At 51.9% G+C, this 6,640-nt stretch overlaps 1 long non-coding RNA gene across 1 annotated transcript; it reads right to left on the bottom strand.

Moving 5' to 3' along the window:
* Positions 1-5,451: 5,451 nt before the first annotated feature.
* On the bottom strand, positions 5,452-6,253 carry LOC121833686. The gene is made up of 3 exons (XR_006076767.1): positions 6,010-6,253; positions 5,723-5,724; positions 5,452-5,487 (listed from the first exon to the last, which is right to left on the bottom strand). It is a non-coding gene; the product is annotated as an uncharacterized LOC121833686 (long non-coding RNA).
* Between the last annotated feature and the right edge of the window lie 387 nt (positions 6,254-6,640).

Here is a 6,640-nt window from a genome sequence, read left to right as displayed (position 1 = left end):
ACCTTGAGTTTGGGACTATATAAGGAGGTGGACAAAATAAATGAAGTTAGCTGAGTTTGAGACGTCGTCCTGTCTATTTTCTGTCCCTTCTACGATTTGATGCTTCTTCTCTACCCCAGTCTCAGGTTATTTCAACATGGTTAATATTCACCAGCTCGCCTGCACCCTTACGATTTTTTCTATGATTATTTCTTCTACCTTTTTTTTTTATCTGCTAGCTGCGTTTTTTTTTTTCTCGTTATTTTGGCAGTCTCAGGGCAGGTCTGCGCGAGAAAAAAAAACCTTCTTGAACGAAAGACTGCCTACAGATATAGCAAGCTGATGGAATAAAGTATCCCAACTCCCAAGGCAGGAGGAGACCTTAGCAGGCGAGGTTATCAAGGGAGAGATCGCACTGCAGTCTGTGTTGAAGCGCCGCTATCACGGTGGTCGTCGGAGACATCAAAGAATCGCGGCCTTCTCGCCTGTATTTCTGTCTTTTGAACCATCATTTGGTTCTTGGCGAACCAGCCTGCTATGTTCAGGCAGGAACCCTATTATACACCCAGTTTTACCCTCGTTTCAAAGACGACAATAAAAACAGGAAACATGCTGAAATAGAAGTCCGAGGACACCTAAGCATTTTTTAAGAGTTGTGAATGTGAACAGACGGCATGCCGCCTGCGACGTATATAGCTTTCGCCTCGCGTTGTCGAAGGGCCTCGTCCTTCTGACGCCTGAGACGCGCTGAATCACGATCCGCTTGCGCCTCAAGCTTTCGAAAGGCTTTGCTTGTCTCCTAGCACGTTGCGCCGCTGCTCGTTCCGCCCGCCGTGTATTAGGAGACTTGATAACAATGGTGGATTCGCTCGTTGCTGCGTTATTCCGCTCTCTTAGTCTTAAGGGCCGCCCACACTAGCGAAAAAACGCGCCCGGCGCGCCGATAAATCGGTTAAGCGGGAAGATAAAGGGCGTGTCTCTGCACGCGCTCGTGGCGCTGACTGTGCTTCGGCGACATTTTGTTACTTGCCGCGATCGGCGTGCCACGCGCGTTTTCTCGCTAGTGTGGGCGGCCCTTTAGTTCCTCTGCGGTACTTGCGTGGACGGGCAGGTTTCGCTACTGCCGAGGTTGCGGCCGCCGACGATGTACATTCTTGAGGCGCCGTCATGTTCGTCGGCGTCGAGAGGAGCAGATGCGACCGAGCGCGTGCCACCGTGTTCCTTTTAGCGGAGCGCTGACGGCGCGGGACCCGCAGCGCCATGGGGTGGCGTTCCTTCAAACTATGACGCGCGCCAGCCAATGGGAGCCTCGTTCCTTGAAACTATGACTTTCGCAGCACAATGGGAGCCTATCCATCAAATCTCTGCCACAGACTATAGGCTTCGCTCCATTGGGTGCCGTTTCCCAGGTAGCGCCCAATGTCGTGCGAACATTCCCTGGATGTTCTGAATGTTGAAGGAACGTTCAACACCATTCGGAACGTTCTGGGAACGTTCGTATGCCAACATTCCCTTCAAGGTAAGCTGCTCAACGTTCTAGGAACGTTCGTTGGCGAACATTCGTATGCACAATGTTCTCGGAACGTTCCCCTTCGAACATTCATATGCGCAACATTCTTGGAATGTTCGCTTGCGAACATTCCGAGAATTTTCGCAGGTGAAGCCAACCTTATAGCCGCTTTACACACGCGCCAGATTACAGACGCCGTTGCCAACCTTCTATTGTCTTACCGAGATATCAAACCACTGAAGCGGGCTTTGGCGAGCCTCCACAAAGGCAAATGCTGGGGAAAAAGACACCGTCGTATCTAAAATGCTGCAGTAACCTGTCCTCCTGTGGTAATGATGGAGCGAAGTGAAAAATATAAGAGGAAACAAAAACTGAAGGGCGGTTATGGCGGCGCCCATGCACAGCTGCTGTAAAGCGTCTATAGAGCTCTCACGCAACCCGTGGTTCGAAACACAATCCACTATATGCCACTTTGTGCCAAAAAATGCAAATTAAGTGGAGTTTCTGGAAACTTAGCATAAGCGATCAGTTTGATCTTATATGAGTCTACTGAGGAATCTGATATAAGTACGTGTAAGAGAAAAGAAATGGTTTTCAAAACTTGGTAATGAACTTGATAGTCACTGCGTATGTAGAGGGCAGTTTTGAATGGACCAGATGTTTTTGTATCTGGGGTGGAAAAGTTTGAAAAAGGTATTTCCCTGTTCTTAAGCTTAGAGTGAGTAATTTGTTATCGATACAGCACATTTAAAAAGAAAGAAGTTGACACTCAGGTAGGAGTAAACTTTCATTAGTACGTGCTCAGCTGGGCTGGTGCACTGGAAAAGGGGCTAGCTTGAGCTTGCGCCTTCTAACAATCTGTTTCGATTAATAAATATCACCCTGTGAGGAGCTTTATGACATCCATATATGTAGTGCGGCTCATTGGGGCTGCACCCTAAGCAAGCCGTAATTGTTGAATCTGTAAATAGTCAGAAAATGTTCCCTGAATGTAGCGATGTACAAACGCCACGTCCTGAGGAGATTGAAAGGATATGTCCCTGCATAAATTTGCAGCATTTAAAGAAAGTTACAGAAGTTCTTTGGATGTTCTGAGAACGTTCTTAGAACCTTGTTAGGATATTTGAATGTTGATTGAATGCCGTGGCAATGTTCTATGTCATTCTCAGGACGTTCTAAGAATGTCCATGAGAGAACATTCCCCGAATGTAGCTATAAGTGCCTACCCCACATTCTGACAACGTTGATAGAATGTTCTCACGTAAATTTGCGACATTCCCAGAATGTTGCCTATGTTCTTTTAAACATTCCCGGAATGTTCTCAGAACGTTCTCGTGCTGCGTGGGTTGGCGCGCGGCTTCAAAAGCTGATAATGCCGGTTCGAACCATGGGACCAGTTAATGCTTTCGCATTAAAAAAAGGGCATCGCCAGTGAAGGTTTTACTACCGAAAGACAACCGAGTCCACCTGTTCTAAACTTTTTTTTTTAATTGTCAAGAATGCATTGTTATAGCTTTTCACAGGAACGGAACTGCTCCGAGAAATTTCGTAGGAATGCGTCCACGTAAAATACAGCTTCGTTGAAAATGTGAGCTTTCTACGTGCAAGCGCCCGATTTTCCAGTGCATTTTACATCGACAAGCAGAACCGATTGTGGCCATGCATTGACCAGTGGCTGGCGATGGTCTTTTGGCCAATGGCCAGAGAAGGGCCAGTCATTGGCCGATGGCTGGCCACTGTCTGCCCACTGGTCAAAGGACCATAGCCAGCCATTGGACAATGATTGGCCAAATCTGTGCTGCTACTAATAGTAGATAGCGCGCGCGCTACCAGTTTGTGTCAACATTGCTTCGTGACAGGAATTTTGGATGAATGTATTGACACCGGTATAGGCAGTGATAATAAACCTTCTATAAACAACAAAATCTTGGTAATTTTTTTTTTTCAATTTAAAAATTTTCAGCTGAGAATGATTCACAATATTCGTAAATGACAATCGCAGTTTCTATTTTGAGCCTGATGGCTGTACTTTTTGGTTGCAAACGGCCCATTCTGGCAAGCGCTCGGTGAGTAGCCATGCAGTGGAGAACACGTGACATCCGGCACCATCGCGACGTAGATTGTCTCGGGACAAGCAAAACTGCTGCGAGGCTAACGTTTGTTTGTTTTTTTATTTCGGACACAAGGTCACAAGTGTCGCGGTGTTGAGTGAGACGCAGATGCATCGGGTTCCAGTCGGCAAGTGAAGTGACTTTATTCAGGCCGCCGATTATATAGACTAGCAACGAAGGAGCAAAAGAGTGAGGGGGCGCCACTTGCGACCTCTACATCTCCCCTTCAGGGAAAAGGACACAAACTTGTTGTCTTCATAAATTAAGTCTCCCGGGCGTCTTGATGTGTCGCCCGAAGCGAGAAACTCTGCCCGGTTGCTGAGGGCACACTGGTGACTGCGGCGAGGGCACCGACGCTGTGCCCAGCACTGGGGATTCCGCCAGAGACCGCGGAGACCCAGTGTAGCGTTGTAGGGGTTGCGGAGGCGGCGAAGAAGCATGACGAGGCATTGGAGGTAGAGTCGATGCAGCTGGAGTGTCGGAGACCGGCGAACTAGCAGACTCCACTGCAGGCTGAGATGGTGTAAATGGAACCAGTTGACGACGGTTCCGCTCAAGTATGCCTGTGGGCGTCTGCACAACGTACGAGCGAGGTCATCTTGCTGGCCCCAGGACACGCGCAGCTCCAGGTACATCTGCGAGCCAAACATCTCCGCCCGGAGACAGCGGACGGAGTGGACGAGCGGCGCCTGTCGGCGTCGAGCACACGAGTCTCGCTGGTTGGAAGAGCGTCCTTGGAGTCGTTCGAGGGATCAGGGCCTCCTCAAGCTTCAGCACCGTGGTCTGCAGTCTTCTCCCTATCAAAAGTTGCGCTGGGCTCCATCCACTTACTCCCGGGGTGTCGCGATAGACGAGCAGGGCCAGATAGGGATCTTTCGTCTTGGCCAGCAGGTCCTTCACTGTCCGCACCATGCGTTCAGCCTCTCCGTTGGCCTGCGGGTACCGGGGGCTGCTGGTTACGTGATGGAAGCCGTAACAAGCAGCGAAGGAGGCGAAGTCCCTTGAGGAGAACTGTGGCCCATTGTCGGAGACGACGACAGTGGGAATGCCAAAGCGTGCAAAAATGTTCTTCATTGCATGCAATAACAGCCGAGGAAGACGTCGATGACAGGGTAATTACCATCCGGGTAGCGCGAATAGTAATCTACCGTGAGGAGGTAGTGACGTCCACCTTCTTCAAACAAATCAGCCCCTACCCGAAACCAGGGCCTCCTCGGAGTCTGGGAACCCATGAGTGGCTCGTGGCGCTGTACCCGTGTCTGAGCGCAGGTCTCAGATGTTCCAGTTCAGAGTTCAGTGTCGGCCACCACACGGACTCGCGCGCACGTGCCTTGCAACGGCCAATCCCCTGGTGGCCCTCGTGCAGTCTGGTCAGCATGTCACGTCGGAGCACCGCAGGAACCAGGATCCGATTGTTGTAGAGCAACAGCCCCTCGCAGACTGTGATGTTGCTCCTCGTGCTCCAGAAGCAGCGTAGATGGGCAGGAACTTGCGACGCTCGCCGCGGCCACCCACGTTCGCAGAGACGGGCCAGATCCATGCAGGTTCCGTCCTCCTCCTGGTGTTTGCGCAGTTGCTCCAGACCCGGAGCAGTGAGGTCTTGCCATCCCTTCACGATGTTGTTCACGAAGCGCTCTACATCGAGGGAGTCGACTTCCAGACTGGCAACCTGCGCAGTAGCTGGAGCCCGGGAGACGGTATCGGCGGTGGCGATATTCCCAGGGACGTAGAGTACCCGGAACTGGAAGCGAAGGAGCCTCATCCGCAGCCGTTGAATTCTTAGGGGGACGAGGTCTAACTCGGCGTTGCCCAGAAGTGTGACTAGAGGCCTGTGATCAATCTGGACGTCGAACTGGATACCCCGCACGAACTGTTCGAATCGTTCAACTGCCCATAATCATAATCATAATCATAATCATCTTTATTTGCTCAGGAGAGCCGCGGCACCGCAGAAAGGCAACAGCCCGTACCAAGGAGGCCCGCGGTGCCGCGTCTAGTGAAGAGGATTATGTGATGATGTAATATACAAGATTTGAAAGTTCTGATGATTAGGATATGTGTGTTAGGCCTAACAGCATTCTTCGCGGTTGTGGTCTTCGCGGTGCTGCCGTTGGCTGCTTACTTCTAGCAGGCCGGTCTCAAGCACCTGGAGTGGGCTCCTCGCGTGTCCGACTTGCATAGTAGCCAGCCGAATTACCGGCGACGCAGGGAATTCATCACCCCCGCGGGCGGGCTCCAGCGGTTGGCGCCAGTGTTGGCCGAGCGGCGGTCTTTACGAAAGCGGGCCTTGGTGTCTTTCAGCTTGCGGTCCAGCTTGTAACTGAGCAGCCTGAGCACCATGTCGATCGAAGACATGGTCTGCGCCACTTGTCCGGCTGGCTTTCGGACGATCGAAAAGACACGTCTTACGCCCATGCCACGGCGAGTGCCTCCTTTTCGGTCTGGCTGTATCTGGACTCCGTCGGAGTTAGTGAACGACTTGCAAATGCCACTGCACGATGCTCTCCGGAAGGTTGCTGCTGCAGGAGAACTGCTCCGAGGCCGTAGGAGCTGGCGTCGGCGGACACAGTCGTGGGGTAGGTAGGGTCGTACCGGGCCATGCAGGCGTTTGAGCTGAGCAGCCCTTTCAGTTTCTGGAACGCTTGCTGCTGTGCAGGACCCCAAACCGATGTACTGGACTTCTGAAGAAGAGCCCGGAGGGCTGCTGTCGTCTCCGACAAGTGGGGAAGAAAACGTCCCAAGTGGTTGGCCATCCCCAGCAGTCGTCGCACTCCACTGACGTCGGAGGGAGCCTCGAGATCTGCGAGCGCTTTGATCTTCTCCGGATCGGGACTGATGCCTCTGTCGCTGACCATGACGCCCAGGAACTTGACTTCACGCGCCGAAAAGACGCACTTGGAGCGGTTGAGCTTGACCCCGGCTGCCTGGAGACGCTGCAAGACGTTGTTCAGGCGACGGTCGTGCTCAGCCTGCCCCATGACCGCAACATGCTACGGGCAAAGGAGAAGAAAAACCCAAAGGCACATATTAGCGGCGAGAT

The sequence above is a fragment of the Ixodes scapularis genome, unplaced genomic scaffold, assembly GCF_016920785.2.
Source record: "Ixodes scapularis isolate PalLabHiFi unplaced genomic scaffold, ASM1692078v2 PGA_scaffold9__187_contigs__length_104089568, whole genome shotgun sequence".
NCBI lineage: Eukaryota > Metazoa > Arthropoda > Arachnida > Ixodida > Ixodidae > Ixodes > Ixodes scapularis.
This window is presented reverse-complemented; position numbering and strand designations above follow the sequence as displayed.